This window comes from Molothrus aeneus, unplaced genomic scaffold (assembly GCF_037042795.1).
Source record: "Molothrus aeneus isolate 106 unplaced genomic scaffold, BPBGC_Maene_1.0 scaffold_34, whole genome shotgun sequence".
Lineage (NCBI taxonomy): Eukaryota > Metazoa > Chordata > Aves > Passeriformes > Icteridae > Molothrus > Molothrus aeneus.
The window spans coordinates 394,254-411,589 of record NW_027099005.1 but is presented as its reverse complement, the minus strand read 5'-3'; the positions used below and the strand labels follow the sequence as shown (position 1 = coordinate 411,589).

At 58.7% G+C, this 17,336-nt stretch overlaps 1 pseudogene; it reads left to right on the top strand.

Annotated features, from left to right (window-relative positions):
* Positions 1-2,439: 2,439 nt before the first annotated feature.
* The window catches only part of LOC136570535 (serine/threonine-protein kinase pim-1-like), a 59,809-nt pseudogene continuing 44,912 nt past the window's right edge, over positions 2,440-17,336 (top strand).

The window sequence follows — 17,336 nt, the reverse complement described above, 5'->3', positions numbered from 1 at the left end:
AAGTAAGGACAAAAAAACCAATAGTTTTTGTATTAACGCCTGGTAGAATAACTCCCTAAGCTACAGAAAAGTATATCTAGCGAGATATTAAGAAGTTCTAAGCTTGAGGTCTGTGCATTGTGTTTTAAGGCTTACAAGCAGGTATTGTACTCAAAATAGGCAAGCATTGTTTTAACCAAAGGTACCTGTGCTTATCGTGGTTGGATAGAACTACTTTCAATATGCTTTTGTTTTGTGGGATTGGTCAAAAAACTTTTCAAGTAAGTTGTAACATTGAATTCTTTGTCTGCTGCCGAGGACACGAGCTGCTGGCATCATCCCATTGTCATAACCATGTAATGAGACTGATGCTGGAAAATAAACAGCTCGAGACACGTTCCTCAGCAGTCCCGTCCTGTTGGTGATTTGTACATGGCCCCCGGCTGGCAATAGGTGAACTCAGGCTTTTGGTCACAGGCATCATGATTGGCAGATCTTGAAATGCTCTCAAGTCCCTGAGCACAAAGTCAAGGACAATTAAAGCAGTCACACGGGCCACATTTGCAGTGCTCAAACACAGCCCTGCTGCTGCTGCTGCTGCTGCTGAAATAGAATCAACTGACAGAGGCCATCACAGAAATTGCCTCAGGAATGTCAAATCAAATGAAAAAATCCACCAGAAGAAAGAGAAACCAGAACTTCTTGACTCCCTCCATTGTTTCTTCTTCCGAGCAGCAGCAGCAAAGGGAGATGCCCAGAGGTATTTCCAGCTGCTGCTGGTCCCAGCTGGAGCCCAGCCTGCTGCCCAGGCCCAGCGGGGAGCTGAGCCCAGCCCGGGGAGCTCCCGCAGTGCCGGGAGCTCAGCGCACACAGGGCCAGGCCCAGAGCCCCGGGCACGGCCGCCCATTGCGGGGCAGCGGCGCAGACGGAATGTCCTGCGGCCCAAACCTCCTGCTCCTGCCACACAGCGCCAGCGCTCTCCCCCTCCTCCTCCTCTCCCAGCACGGCACAAATTCCAGCTCGGAGGAGGCTGCCCCAGAGAGGGCTCAGGCTCCTGCCTCAGCCTCAGGGTCCCTGCAGAGGAACAGGGCATCTTTCAGGCACTTCCACAAGCTCAGGGTTCCCATTGCATGGGGAATCTGGGATGAAAATGGCCTTGTTAGGAAGGACAAAAGCGGAGGGAATGGATTGGAAAGTATTTAGGAAAAATGATCCTTTGTACAGCCAAAGTTCACCAAGTCATTCCCTGCATTTCTTCTTTTCACATTCTTTCAGTCTTCTCCTCAGAGGTCCAGCTTGTTCTGGTGCTTTTCATGAACTGCTGTACTCTTGATTTATATCAATGCATGAGATGCAGAAGCATCTGAACTGAACACTGAAAGAAACTCTCTCTGTCAGCCCATTTTCATCTTCTAGATCACTTTCAAGATGTCCATGGGGGTGTTGGAATGATTATCACACAGCTCTCCCTTTCTGGCTGCAGGCTCTGGAGATTCTTTCTCTGCACTGAGTCAGGCTTGCATTGCCTAACAGTTCCTGGTAGCCCATTATGGTTTTTTAGTGTAGAACAGTAACAATGAAAACCTCACCAATGGCACAAGTGCCCAGCCCACAAGGAAAAGAAAGAAGAAGTTTTAAAGTTCTTCAAACATTTGTCCTGCTTTGCAGCAAGAGTCGTGCTACAAGCCCAGTGTGGAAAGCCAAGAGAAGCTGCAGTTGGTGGCACATCTTGTGACAGAAGCTGCACCTGGTTCTCCAGGAAAGCTTCTTGGAAAGAGCAAACAGGACTGAAGAGAAGATTTTTTGGAAAACTGAAAGAGCTTTTAAGATATGAAATGAAAATGGAAAGAAACAAACCGAGGTGTTTTCTCTGTTTATTTTTATGCTCTCTTTTTCCATCTTGCACTACTTTTAATTCCAAATGGATCTCACCTCTAAGATCCATGACTTGGCATGTTTAAGACACTGTCAAATACCATGAGCTATACACAGTTTGCCTTCCTCTGCTTTTTTTTTTTTTTTTGGAAAGCAATGCTGGAGAGGTAAGTGCAGTGCTTGGGTCAGGTACAAATTCTGCATTCAGGGAACGCTTTCCAATAGTGTTTGACCCTCAGCAGGGACAATGCACAGCAGTGACCGAGAGGATTCCTGTGCCGCTGTGCAGGAGTCCAGACTCTGGGTCTTGGCTGAACAGGGCAAAGTTCCCGTGTTTGGACAGGCTCAGGGGCTGCCCCTGGGGAGTGCGGGGCTCGGAGCGGGGGCGAGCGGGCAGCGGACAAACGGACACGGGGACAAACGGCCCCAGAGCTTCAGTTGCAGCGGCAGCAGCGGCAGCGAAAGCAGCAAAAGAAGCGACTTTGTCGACTCCCTCTCGCTTCTCCTCTCCCTTTCCCGCAGTCCTGCACCCTGTCCCGCTCTCCCTTTCCCGGTGTCCCCTCCTCTCCCAGTCTCTCTCTGCCCATGCCTGGCCGGGCCATGCCCCCGGCCCGCCCCTGGTCCCGGGTGGGGCTGCCCCGTGCCCGGCCCCGGCCGGCCCGCCGCGGTCTCGCCTCCGGCCGGCTCTGGCCGTGCTGGCGGTGGCGCTGCTGGGCAGGCATCAGTGCCTGGGGCTGGGGCGGCATCGCCTCCCTTTGTCTCCGCCTGGCCTGAGCCCGGCCCCGGCCCCGGCCCTGGCCCTGGCCCCGGCTCCTCCCGGTGCCCGCGGCGGACACAGGTGGTGCAGCTGCTCCCGCCGCCTCCACTGCGGCTTGCCCGGCCCAAGCTCCGCTGCTCAGCAGCGCGGCCGCCAGCCCCGAGCCGCCGCTGTCCCGTTCCTGGGAGCGAACGCCTGGGCATGGCCGGCCCAGGGCACTTGAGGGGCGCTCGGGGGCCCTTGCTGGCCCCGGGCCGAGCACTGACAGCCGCGTCCTGCCGGCAGAGAAGGCGCAGCAGGGCCTGAAGGAGCAGGACAGGCTGGGCTCGCTGCCCGAGCGCGGCGGCTTTGGCAGCATCTTCGCGGCCACGCAGCTCTCGGACGGCTCCCCGGTGAGCGGCAGGGCCGGCAGCGGGCGCAGGAGGAGGGGGCGGACGAGGAGGAGGGCGGAGGATGGGGCTGGGCAGGGTGGGAGGTGAGCTGAGCCCGCTGCTGCCCTTGGCTTGCAGGTGGCCATCAAAAGGGTGCCACGGAACCACGTCCGGCACTGGGGCGACCTGGTGAGTGAGCGGGGCCAGCGGCAGCAGGCAGGCCAAGCCGGGCGGGGATGAGCCGAGGCCCGGCACGGTGGAAGCCGCCAGGATGCCCCGAGGGAGAGCAGGTGTGGGGCCAGCGCAGGGCGCAGAGCATCCCGGGCTGGCTGAGGGCTCCCCGAGCCCCGGCACGGCATCGGCCCCACTGACGGCATCGTGCTCCTCCCGCAGCCTGACGGCACCAGCGCACCCCTGGAGATCGTGCTGCTGGCCAAGGTGTCCACTGGCTTCCCTGGCGTGGTCCAGCTGCTGGAGTGCCTTGAGCTCCCCAACGACATCTTGATGCTGCTGGAGTGCCCGGTGCGGTGTCAGGACCTGCAGCATTTCATTGGGGCACGGGGGTTCCTGCCCGAGGAGGTGGCGCGGGAGCTGTTCCACCAGGTGCTGGAGGCCGTGCGGCACTGCACCAGCTGCGGGGTCCTGCACAGGGACATCAAACCAGAGAACATCCTGCTTGACCTGCACACCGGGCAGGCCAAATTGATTGACTTTGGCTGTGACACCTACCTGCAAGACACAGCCTACACTCACATGCAGGTGAGCCCACGTAGGGGTGTGCTCCTGGTCCTGGCATCTCATGGCCCAACATCTCACAGCCCAAGCGGGGTATGGCAGAAGGGATTCCCTCTCTTGCTGCCCTTCATGGCACTGAGTCTTCAGCTGAGTTGCTTTTGAGCAGGGCTGAGTAGGGAACCAGCTTCCAACCCTGCTGGCAGATTTTGCCCACCACTCTGCCCAGGACTGGGGCTGGGGCAGCCAGCCTAACAAAAACACCCATGGGTGGGGGTAGCAGAGAGGGGGAAGCGGAACCTGTGCCCCAGCCAGGTTGGTGTTCAGGTGAGAAAGGGCTTGGACTGCTCCACTCACCTGGTGTGCTTTGGGTTGATAATGCTTTTTGGGGCAATGCAGGCAGGGATAATGATGGCATGGTTTTTCCCAGCACTGAGTGGGTTCTTCCTTATTATGGTCGGGCCTTGCCAGGGTTTCCACTGCCCTCTTCCAGCACCAGTGGCTTCTTTCCCAACCCCAAGTCTGTACACAAGTCCCAGATGCTGGCGAGAGGGCAGTGGGTCACCCCGTGTGCCACTGGGGCAGCCCCTGCACACCCAGGGATGCTGGGGCCAGGCTCTGGGAGCAGCAGCATCCCCCTGCTGAACTCCATCTCTATTCCATAGGAACACGGTCATACAGCCCCCCAGAATGGACCCACTTTGGCTGGTACTATGGCAGGCCAGCTACCATCTGGTCCCTGGGCATCCTGCTGCACCAGATGGTCTGCGGGGAGCACCCTTTCAGGAGGGGCCAGAACATCAGCTGGGACCACCAGCTCTCACTGCCACAAGGGCTCTCTCGAGGTGGATCCTCATCTCTGGGCACAGGGGGAATCCCAGTGCTGGGAGACAGCAGCGGGCTTGTGGGCATCCCGCTCTGGCAGCTGCTGAGGAGGTGGCACATGTCCTGCTCTCCTGCTCTCCTCCAAAACAGGGAATTGATGGGAAAGCTTGGACCCAGCTCTGAGCACATCCAGCATGGCCTGGGCTGAAGCTGAAGTGCCTCTGTCTCCTGTGGCACACCAGCCCAGTGCCCTGTGCGGGGGGCCCCAGCCGCAGAGCACAGCACACAACAGTGCAGTCCAGGCTGCAGCAGCTGCCCTGCAGCCCTGGCTTGGCTGTTTGTGGCAAGGGAATGCTCCCTGTGTCCAGCTGTCCCTGCAGGATGGCCCCAGGGCAGAGCCCAGCCGGGCTCCCACTGCAGCCCCTGGAGCTTGGGGCAGACAGTGCTCCCAGAGCTGAGGTTCCTGGGGAGCACCCGGAGCTGTGCCTTGCACTCTGTTGCCGTGTGTCACAGTGCAGGCTGGCTCGTGCTGTGTGAATGCACCAGCCCTGGTTTGACTGCCAGCGGCCTCGCCCAGTCACATCTCTCCCAGGGCTGCAGCATTTCACTGGCCAGAATCTGACAAGGCATAGAGATCAGAGCAATGAAATTGACTGGGGGTGAGCAATGAGCCCGAGCTCGTGGCTCACCCATGAACCAGATGGCCGCCGCTCGCAGGGACTCCAGACTGGGTTTTTCAAAGGCCCTTTTGAAGAAAGGGCTTGAGAATAAAGGCTCTCTGTTTGCCACATGAACATCAGGGTGAGTGCTCTCTCTGTCTCCAACCCAATTCCCCACCAGCCAACGTTACAGCCACCCACTTCCTCACACATCCACCTCGTGCCTTCCCACAGCTGTGTCCTCTCAGGGCTTCCCAGCCCCTGATCACTTCATGGCCCCATCCCCTCAGGGGCTGCCCCAGCCCGGCCAAGCTGCCCGGCAGCAGCTCCAGAGGAGCCCCATCCAGAGGCAGCTGGGAGCCCTCAGCAATCCAGCCAGCAGCACGCGGGCAGGAGGACACAGAGGGCGCTTCCTGCCTGGCACAGGGCTTGTGGCCATCTCCAGGCACCGCTCTCACAGGGATCCCCGCAGCTCCGGGCCCTGCCTAGCCGCTCTGTCACCAGCACAAAAACTTCTGCAGAACCACCAAAGGCCAAGGGACTTCTGGCCATTTTCCCTGCAACACTGCACGCCTGGGCAGCTGGTCCAGCCCAGGCACCCTTGTCCCCCTCTTCCCCTAAGCCCTGCAGAGCCTGGGTAGCAAAAGAAAGCTCCTGGGAGTCTGTGTATTCTAACAAACTCTATATTCATATACTAAAGAAAAACCAAAAAGAAGAAAAGAACAATCTGAAAGAAATGGAAAGTTCCCCCTGGCTCAGGTGGTCCCAGCAGACAGAGCCTCTGGCATCAGCTCTCTGCAGAGCTGCAGCAGCGCAGCCAGCCGAGCGCCGAGAGACGAGGCCGAGTCCTCCATGCCCTGCGGAGCTGATCTTGCAGCCTCTGGAAGACGGAATATGGCTCACTCTGCAGAGCCTGGAGGACATGCAATGTTGCAAGTGCCACGTCTGACACGGCACTGCTGGTGTCCTCTGTCAGGTGTTGAAGGGCTGAAAGAGAGAGGGACAGAGCCATGGTCAGATGCCGCATCTGCGGGGAGCCGAGGAGAGCGCCCTGGCAGGGCCATGGCAGCCGGCTCTAGCCATGGCCAGGAGGGAGCAGGCACCAATGGGACCAGCCCGAAGCTGCTGGCCACAAATGCCCCGGGTGGCCCTGAAATCTGTGTCTGCTCTGCCCACGCCGGCTCTGGTGCGCACAGGGAGCAGAGCCCTCAGCAGCCGGGGCAGGGCTTGCAGCTCCCCCGGCAGCCCCCGCTGGCCTCACTCACCGTTGCAGATGAGCCGGATCTCTTCCTTCTTCCCCCTCAGGTGCCGCGGAGCCATCCCTGTGAACACAGAGCCTGTGAGGGTGCCAGCAGCACAGCTCCCTGCCAGCGGCGCTGCCGGCGCTGTGGCCACACGGGCTGCTGGCCCGGCAGGGCTCAGCCCGGCCCTTGGCGCACGCTGCCGCCGCAGGGCACGGCTGCCAGAGGGCGGCAGCAGCAATGCCCAGGCCAGCCGGGGCTCCATGGCGCCGGGCCCGGCTGGCGCTGCCGGGGCAGCAGGCGGGGCTGGGGCCCAGCTGTGGCGGGCCGGGCCGGGGAGGGAGCCCGGGCTCGTGGATCACCCGTGAACCTGATGGCCGCCACTCGCAGGGACTCCTGCGGGCTCTGCAGGTAGCGCAGGGCCCGGCGCAGGTGCTCGGCTGCTCTGCTGCTGTCCTCTGCCAGCTGGAGAGAGCGGCAGGAGGGAAGGCTTGGCGCGTGCTCAGGCCCTGGGCCGGGCGCTGCCTGCACCGCCCTCAGGGGGCTTCTCTGGGCTGAGGCTGGGGCTTCCAGGCCCTCCTTACCAGGCACTCGCTGAACTTCCACAGATTCTGGCTCTTCACCAGTCTTTCAAGATCCTTCCTCTTCAGGAACTTGGCCACACAAAGCAGCGTTTTCCCAGAAGCCTGGAGAGCAGCAGAGATGCGGAGATGGCCCCACAGGCCAGGGCGCAGGACCCGCGTCCCTGTGCCAAGGCCTGCAGGAGGCTGCAGCCCGGCAGGCGCCAGGCCAGGAGGCAGCCGAGCCCCCTGCCAGGAGGACAGCAGCAGCCCACGAGTCCTCACCTGTGCCACAAGCCGATTGCCATCATGGCAGTGGAAGAAGAGGGGCAGCAGGCTCTGGCGCAGGGGTGTCTTCAGGGCCTTTTTTTCCCTTTCCTGTGGAAGAGTCAGCAACGTTCGGAAGAGCAGGATGGAGATCAGCTGAACCTGCCAATTGTTCTGTATGGAAGCAAAAGACAAGACCTCAGCATTGCGGCTGCACGGGGCTCAGCTTGGCTCAGGCCTGCAAATGCACAGGACACAGTGTGCGGGCAGCAGCCAGTGGCCGTGGCTGGGGGCAGTGAGCCTTACGTGGTCAAAGAGTGGCAGGAGCGCCTCAAACAGCTGCAGTGTGATGGGGCCAGGCATCAGCGTGTCGTTGTCCAAGATGATAAAGCTGAGTAGCATGACTGTCATGAAAACTATCTCTCCATCTGCATCCCACAGGAAGTGCACAAGACATTCAGTCAGGCTCCACATTTTTTTGGTCTGTGCGGAACACAAATTTGTGAAATGCCATCCTGCTGCCGCAGGGCCCAGAGGCGAATGGCCGGTCCCGAAGCGCTGGGGCAGCTGAAGTGGGAGGCAGGAGAGCTGGGAGCAGCTGCCCCAGCGCCCAAAGCCCTGCCAAGCCCAAGTGACTGCATTCCCCAGCTCAGCCTCAGCCGCTGCCCCCTTCTCACCATGAAGGGCTCCTCAATGAGCTCGAGAAGGGCCCTGAGCGCCAGGCAACGCCTCTCTCTGCACTCGCTCTGCAGCTGCCTCGACAAGATTGGCAGGACTCTGTTAGCACCACGTTGACTCAAGTCCAGGAACTGGAAGACCTGAAAAGCACAGGGCAGTGACAGGGGAGCCGGCCGGCAGCAGCCCAGAGCCGCACAGGCCTGGGCCCGGGCAGCAGCACAGGGCGCGGGCACCGTCCCAGGCAGCTGCGGCTCCGAGAGGGCAGAGAGCTGGGAGGCAGCTCAGCCAGGCAGCGCTGGCCATCAGGCTCACCTCCACAAGGAAGGCCAGGCCGGGCAGCTCCCAGCGCGGCTCCTGTGTGCTGAGCAGCCGCAGCAGGTAGCGAGCGATGCGGGAGCACAAGGGGATGGAGACACAGCACATCTCCCTGGCAGGAGAAAAAGGAGCCAAGCCTGTGGGCCAGGGGGATAAAGCTCTGCCAGGACTGACTCCCAGAGCTCTGCACTTTCTCCAGCATCCTGCAAGGGGCCCTGGGCTATTTGGGAGGCAGCTCCTGCTGGGCACCCTCCTCTGCCAGCCTTTTCCAGTCTGCTTGGCCATCCCTCGGTGACAAGGCCCTCTGACCCACAACCACAGGGACTGTGTGGAGCTCCCTGGGCCTGGAGCACAAATGTCAGAGGCTGTGGGGAGAAGGGGCTCTCACCTGGCCAGCAGACCCACGGCATAGTGGTGGGTGTCAGCACACAGCAGTGTGTCCCAGCCACAGTTGCCTTCCGCTGCCACCACCACATCCTCGTGCTGCATGCGGCAGAGCAGGGACTTCAGAGTCCGCACTGCAAACCTGCGTGCACAGCAAAGGCCAGGTGACGCTGGGAGCACTGGCTCCTGCCCAGGGACATGGCAGGGACAGGAGGAGTGGGATGGAGCACCTGTTGGGGCTGGTGGCAAGGCCGTATTCCTCCTGGCATCCCTTCCAGAAGGCATCGACCTCCTCTGGCATATCCAGAGTGCTGAAGAACACTTGGGAGAGCAGATGCACAAAGAGGCGGGGGAAATAGACCCTCACCATATGTGGGACACAGGGCACCTGGAAGATCTTCCACATCACCACGGTTGCCTGCAAAGGACAAAGCCCCCCGAGACAGCACTCAGTGCCCAGGTGTCCGTGTGGCAGGGCCTGAGCTTGGCAGGGAGAGGCCCGGAGAGACCTTGGCAGGGGGAGCACGGGGCCTGCTGGGCCTGGAGCTGCCCCTGGGCCAGGTTTCAGCCCAGCGCCTGCAGCAGGGAGATGCAGTGGGGGAAGGAGGATGGAGAGCTGCTGGAGAGGCGGCCTTGGGGCCAGCAAAGGCCACTTAGAGAAACTCACAGCCAGGACAAAGACACCCGTTTTGTCCCCGTCGGAGGTGCATGTGCTGTGCTTGGGCCAGCTGCCCAGCACATGCAGGAGGATCAGCAGCGCCGGCTCTGCCGTCCTGGGCGAGCACATGATGCTCTTCCACATGGTGAAAGCAGCTCTGTGGGGTTAGAGCTCTGTCTCAGGGGGGTCTCAGACACAGCACAGGGGCCTGGGCAGCAGTGGGGACCTGAGCTGGCTGCCAGCTCTGCCTCTGCCCACTGCCACTAGCCAGCAGCACCCAGGCAGCCCAGGCCTGTGGGGACAGGCCCCTGAGGGGCAGCGAGGGAGCATGGCAGCAGGCTCGAGGCCTGGCATGCCAGGGCTGGCAAAGGGAGCAGCCAGAGGGCCCTGGAACTCTCTGTTGCTCGGACACCTGGGCCAGGCTGTACAGGCTGATGGGCTGGGGAGCCCTGAGCGCTCTGGGCAGGTGGGCACCATACCTGTCACAGGACGGGGCCACACGCAGGAGCGTCACGACTACGTCAGCGGGCTGTGCTTTCATCAGATCCAGCAGGCTCCTGTTCAGCCTGTGCTCAGCAAACTGATTGGCCAGGAGCCACTGGTGGATGTACCTGACCAGGGCGGGCACCTGGGGAAGGCACGGGGACACTTGGAAAGCTGCCAGAGGGAGGAATGTGCCCAGCTTCTCCAGAGAAGTGCTTCCCTTGCCACCACGCTGCCATGGCCTCCAAGAGTTACAGTGACCAGCAGGCACGGCTTGGGAGAGCAAGCAATTCCTGGGAGGATCAAAGCCTGGCCACAGGCTGCTTACTTGCTTTGGGTTGGAAAAGCCCTCCTCTACCAGCATATCCAGCAGAGCAGCACTGGTCTTGGTTTTGAGGATGTGCAAATAGGCTCCGAGCCCAGTGCCCATGGTGCTGGTCTCTTCCGCCCGGATTTTCTTGATGAATTTGCAAACCAGCTGTAGGAGAAGGGCAGGAAGCCAGGGATGTTGAAGGGAATGCTCCAAGGGTGGTGCCAGCAGGCCCAGCCCAGGTGGGGATGGCTGCAGGTACCTGCGCTGTTCTGCGGAAGAGTCCACGGGCGGGCTCCTGCTCTTGTGTGCGCTCCAGGGCTGCACCTGGCAAAGAGCGAGGGCAGCCAGAGCTGAGGGGCTGCGGGAGAGGCCGGAGAACACGGCCCAGCCCTGCGCTCCCCAGGCAGGGAGAGCCCCGGGATGCCCCAGGGGATGGAGCATGGCCCTTGCGGGGTGTCTGCCCGGCCCCTCTTCCGTCCTGTCCATGGGAATGGCCCAGGGGATGGGATGGGATGGGATGGGATGGGATGGGATGGGATGGGATGGGATGGGATGGGATGGGATGAAAAGATGCCAAGCTGGCGGCAGGCACCAAGCCTGTGGCCCAGCTCTGGCACTCACCCTCCTGCCGCAGCTCAAACGGCACCACCTCTTTGGTTTCCTGTGCTGAGGCAGCTGCAGGGCCTTCTTCCTCTGGTTTCCCCCAGGACATCTTGGGCGCTCTCAGGGCTCTCTGCTCCATGTTAGTGGCTGGATTTGTGGCTACTTACAGAAGAGATGCCTGGAAAAAGCTCCGAGTCAGCAAGTCCTGCATTTGTGCCTGGAAGGCACTTTCAAGACAGAAGCCTCAGGAAGGCTACAGGACAGCAAGTCCTGCACTCTGGTCTCCAGGGCTCCTGCCACAAGGACAGGAGATTCCTGTCAAGGATCGTGGTCAGGCCTCGAGGGCACTGGTGGCAGGGATGGGAGATGCCTCTGGGGCACCAAGTGCCACGCTCTGCCCTCGAGAGCACCTGCAGAAGAGAAGCCTCGGCAAGGCCACGGGTCACCAAGTCCCGTTGTCTGGCCTCGAGCTCAGCTGCAGGAATAACGCCTGGGAAAGGCTGCGGGTCAGACAGGAATGAGTGCGCTGTGCGGGGGCTCCTGATGGCACCGCTCTGTCCCGTTCTGCCCCGTTGCCTGTTGCCAGCAGCCGGGCAAGCTTCTATTTCCCACGTGTCACAAAGGGGCCTTGGTCACCGGGTTCCGTTCCATGGCACGGTGACCGTGCTGCAGCGTGCCAGCCAGGGCCCTTGCACACACTGGGGCCGCACCCAGCCCAGCATAAGTGGCCCAGCTTGGAAGAAATCCCTCACCCCAAGTGTCTAAGACAGCCCAATAGGGTCTTTAGGAACAGCTCAAACCATCAGCAAACTCTGCCCTGCTCTGTGGCCTCAGGGCAGCAGAAGGAGCCCCAGGGCTGCCGATGCAGCCGCGCTGGGAAGGGCACAGGACCTTCCACAGAAGCTGGCACGGCCTCCTTGGGACACGTCCCAGCTGGTGGCCATCCTAAACCCACGCGTGTGACATGGACAGGGAACGTGTGGGCCAGGGCACGAATGCTGCTCTGACCCCTGGGGCCCGGGCAGCGCTGACATCAGCAGCTGTGGCAGAGTCCCTGCCCAAGCAGAGCTTCCACCCCCCGAGCCCTGGCAGCGCTGGTGCCCATCTCCTGCCCCAGAGACCTGTGCCCCCAGGGGGCTTCTGTGCCACAGGGAGCCAAAGCCCACGTGCATTGGGGGCTGTGCTCCTTCCTGCAGGGGCTGTTGGCAGCAGCACCTGGAGCAACTGCTGGCAGCACTTGGTCTCTTATTCCATGCTGAAATTATTTTCTCATTGAAGTCATTTCCTTCAGCACAGAAACACCTTAGTGGCGAAGGCACAGAAGGACCTGGCATTTAAGAATCCTCAGTTCAGGAAATCTTTACTTCCCATTGCTCAACTCAAGTAGTTCCAAAAAGTTGCAAACTTCCCAAATTCATTGGGATGGCCTGAGAAGGTGAAGAGTTGGAATTTTGCTTCCCTTCTCAAAGCAGCAACTCATTTGCCTTAAAATTATCCACTGAGTGTCACTTTACAGAACATAACACTACATAGAGGCAAACAAAAGGCCATTCTTTGGTTTGCAAACAGTTTCCTATGAAGGGATGATAATATCCTAATTCTCTTAAGGAATAAAAGCTCTCAAGTAATTCAAGTCCACTCAGTGTTACAAAAGTAGCCCAAAAAACTGAGTAGATGGTAAAGGGGCTAATCCTCCCCCTGGTACAGATATCTAAGTGGCCAGTAAAGTACAGCTCTCCCCTCTTGTTCCCTGCAGGAGAATCAGGACCATGAAGAGTAAAAGTCACAGATATTCTTTCTGCCCTCTGTAACCAAAGCTGTGCCAAAGCACAGATGCTGCCTTCAGACTGACTCAAATTCCAGCCTAGACCTCTCACCTTCCAGACAACGCCTTCCCCAACACCCAGCAACACCAACCCCCCAAACTCCCACACAGAAGCCCTCAACACCCCACCAGGACCCCCAGCTGTCCCTGTCCCTCCGCAGAGCTTTCCCAGCCTCCAGCAGACGCCCTGGCTCCCTGCACGTGCCGTGGGCTGGCACTCAGGAGGATCTGCTCCAAGGCCTTCCCCAGTGGCAGCTCAGGCTGCCAGGCCTGTGGTTCCTGGATCACCCTTCCCACCGAGCCTTCCTGGGCACAGCTGTTCCATGGGCACCTCTGCGCTCAGCTCGCACTGCTCCACTCAGCCAGGGCTGCTGGGAAAGGATCCAGAGCAGCCTGGCCAGCTCTTTCTCCAGCTCCCTCTTTACTCTCCGGGGAGGCAGAACATCCCACAGCAAAGCAACTGGTGCCACAAGGAGCAGGGGACCTCAGGCACCTTTGGCAATGGAACAAGGCCTCGGTTTGACATAAGTAAGCACAAGCAATTCACATTAGTAAACAAGTGCTTAGCACAGACAGACATAAGTCCTTAGCACCAGCTAGCATAAGAAAAACCTGGCAGGCCTAACTTGAAAAGAGAGTGACATGACAAAAGCTTTAGACATAGTCTGCCAGAAGAACTAAGGGCAAGTGGGGAATCAGCCCAGTGCAGGGAAGCCATGAGGAAGACTTTGTGCTGCTTTAGGGCATCAAGAGCGCTCCTGGCCAATGCCTGGACATCAGCTTCAAGTACAGGAATCTGACCCAATGTCTTTCTAACCACCTGCCTATCAAATCACCTCAGCAGTGTAAAAATGGATGGTATTTTTGATACAATTCCTACATCAACCCACTGAAATTTATATGTGGTGGAGAAACATTTTAGTAGGATGCAGACTCCTGCCCTCCTGTCAAGTCAATAAAAGGGCTTTTGGCAGACAATGCATTTGTCTGCTGATTTCTTTGATTGAGGAAGAGCCCTCAGGACTGCTATATCCTGAGGGAACACCCTTGGCCTTGACCTGTAGGCACCTGCACAAGCTTAAAATCAGATGCCTCAGCTTCCAGGACCTCTCTTGGCCAGCATCCTGACGTGGATGCAGGGCTGCTGTGAGGCACTGCTGGGACCCAGCAGGACAGGAACGGCTGTCTCATGTCCATGTAGCACCCCTGACACAGCCAGGGCCATCCCAAAACCAGACAAACGCTCACGTGTCAGCAGAGGGGAGCAAGGAGCACTGGGCTACTCTCAGGAATCTCAGCTGGGCTCGCTCCACAACACGCCCCCATTTTGAGGCCTGCTGATGTTCAGCTGCCAGAAATGCCCACCTTGCTCTCTCCAAGATGCACAGGGAGAGCCAATGAGCAGGATGCCTTGGGAGGCAAACCTTCCAAGCCTTTTCTGAGGCCAGGGACACACAAGATCAGCCAAGGCTCTCCACGCTGCCTGGCCCACACAGCCCAGCTCTGTGCCAGCCCTGGGCCACAGCAGCTTCCACCAAGCAGGAGGCAAATGCACATTGCCAAGAGTTGAAACACAGCAGACAGGGAAGATGAGAAAAGTGTGTGCGTAAAGGCCTTTTAATTCACAGCTCTCAAAGACAGCTTTGGGGCGCGTGGCTGGACAGAGATGCTCCTGCTCACACCTCTGTCCAAAGGGGGGAACACACCCTGCTGCAGGTGCTTGGCTTGGTCTCTGCAGGTCCAGGCAGATGCCAAACCTGCTCTTCACAGCCTTCTCCCTTGCCCTGCGCCTCTGCCAAGTGCAAGGGGCCTCAAGAACTGAAAGGAGCACAGAGAGCCAAAGGGGGACACTTGCACCTACCTCACTGGGAGCTCCCTGGGAAGCACTTTCCTTGAGAAGCAAGCCCCTTTCCTCCAAAGGCATTTCCCCAAATGTGTAGCTTTCCTGGGGAACACCAACACACTCTTTAGAAAAGCTGGCAAGGCTGAATGACTCCAGGTCCTTTCAGGACAGGCACTCCAGCTCTAGCTCATATTCCCCCAAGTGTGTGTCCAGGGGGAGGTTCAGATGTGCAGCCCCAGGCCCTCTACAAACACAAGCTGCCCGCTGCCTCTTCACCTGCCTCAGCTCCTGCCTGCGCTCACAGCAGCAAAACCAGGCTGTTCCCAGCCAGAGCCCAGAGCCCTGTCCCTGCAGGACACTCTTGCCAGCACCTTCCAGGACTCTCTGCTGTGCACACAGCGCTTTTCATGCCCGCTCTCAACAGGCTTTGGAACGCAGAGCACAACCTGGCTGGCTCTGCCACCAGCACACCCCAAACACAGGGGGAGGAAGAAGCAGCAGGGGCTGTTTTGCGGCCATGCCCAAGAGAAACTGGAAGGGTGCCCTCCCTCTGGTCTCACTTGGTTGGCTTTCTGACTGGGTCTGAGCCTGCAGCTGCCATTCCTCAGTTGTGGGGACCAGAACCACACCCGGGATCCCGGCACTGCCTGACAGCGCTCCAGGCACCAGCACGGTCGCGCGTCCGAGTCTCGGGCACCATGCTGCTGCTTCATTTGCTCTTAGGCACACCCAAAGCTCTCTGTTAAGCCCAGATGGTCTCTGCTTCTGCCCTCTTCCTGATCCATGGCGGGGATGGAGCACTGCTGTGCTTTCAGGAAGCTGTTCCTGAAACCTTCCAGCATTCCAAGCTCCTTTGCCCTCCATGGATGCTTGCCATGGAATCCCTCACAGCTGGGTTCAGAGCATCCTCGGGTTGGCTCTTCCAAAGTCCAGGGGCTACAGGGTGCTCAGCAACATCTCTAACTCCACAGTGTTGTGGAACTGGACCTTCAGCACAGGGACCTTTCCAGCCTCATCTGCCCTCGTTCCTCTGTGTCTGTGCACAAAACACGGCGTGGAGGAGAACGGCAGGAGGGGCCTGAGTGTCCCGGGGCCCTGAATCTGCATCGCTCCAGCTCCACAGAGATGCAGGTAAAGCGAAGAAGCCAAACTGTTTATTAATGGAAGGCGAAGCAAAGGGATGAGCTGGAAGGGAAGAAAGGGGATGGGCAGGTGTGGAAGGGCTCTGCAGCCACGGGATGGAGGTTCTCTGGCTGGCACACCCTTGGTGGCCGAGGGCACACTCGAGAGTGGCCGCCCCCTGATCTCTGCCGAGACCGTCCAGGGTGGCGGTAATCGCTACGGCGTGGGTGACACAGCAGGAGCATGGCACGAGAAATCTGAGGCAAAGGAAACAAGGAAGGATCACTTGTCTGAGTTTCAAAGGAAGGTTTATTCCCAAAAGGGGTCAGATGCAAGTCACAAAGCAAATGGGTCCGACTAGCATTTTTAAAGAGGGGATCATGCAAGGGGTGGATACAACTCTCACCCAATGAGGGGATCTTAGGGGAGGAACAGATCACTCAGCAACTCCAATAAGGATCATTCAGGGGAGGGAAGAAGCCTCACAATGCAATCAACCATCGAGACATTGCTGACACAGAACATTTGAGAATACAAGGGGAGTGACTACAGAGACTGACAAGAGTAAGGGGTAGCACAACTGAGATTGACAAGGGCTTCTAAGGGAATGAGGGGAGGAGCAGGGAGACTGACACACTGATGGGCAGACAAGTGGCAGAAAACTTTGTGGTGAACAACATAGGACTGAACCATTAGGGGGAACAAAATGGGGTACATGGGAGAAACCATTATAACTGACTAACACAGGAAATCTATCTTTTGTATTAAAACAACTGTAAAACACCAACTACCACAGGCAGGGTCTGAGGGCTGGAGAGAGGGAGCTGTCAACAGAGAGGGAGAAGGCAGGAGCTATGGGAGCTTCCCCAGGCTCAGCTGCGCCAATCATCAGCTGTGCCTGCAGCTCCAGCTGGTCTCCTCTGCTCTCCAGGTGGTCTCACCTTCCAAGGGATCTGGAGGTCTTCAAGAGACACTTGTTCTTCTGAGCCAGCAGATGGAAATTGTTCTGCAGCTCTTCCCTCGAACATCACCTGAACAAATGTGCTTATGTGGGAGGGGCTGTTGTCTTCACTCAGGGCTTGAGGGGCTGGAAGAGAGAGGAACAGAGCCATGGTCAGAACCCGGATCTGCAGGAATCCATGGAGACCTTTCTGCCAGGGCCATCCCACCCAGCTCTTGCCATGGCCACAAGAGAGGAGGGGCCAAGGGGATCAGCTGCAAGGTGCTGGCCATGAATCCCCTCACCCATGTCCCTGGAATCTCCGTGTGCTCTGCCCACGCCACCCCTGGTCCACACAAGGAGCGAAGCCACCGCAGCCGGGGCAGGGATTGCAGCTCCCTGCCCAGGCACTGCAGCTCGCCCGGCCAGCCCCCGCTGACAGCCCACTGCCCTCATCACCCTCACAGAGGGCCTGGAGCTCTTCCTTCTGCCCCATCAGGAGCACCCCGGCCATGCCTGGAACACAGGCTAACCATAACTAAGGCTGCTGTGGCTGTTATCCAGTTTGCTTTATGGCTTAAATGAGGTGAGGAATTCATGGATCTTTAACTTCCACTGGAAGACAGGCACATGGATTCAGAGCTATCACAACCTAACTGTATGTTTTTGGGGTTACTTTAATAATGGTACCCACTGTAAGGAGATTACACCAGAGGAAATTTTCTCCCAACCCTTCACCCAGCTCTTTGGGTCTGCCCCCCCAGTTTTCAAAGGGCTCAGATCCACTCTAAATGCTAATGATATCATAAAGTGGTTGGTGTTGCTGATAGGCCTGTTCTATTTAGCATTCAGAGATAAGGGAAGATTAACCTGGATAACCACCCTGACACCAACCCCAGAGACAAG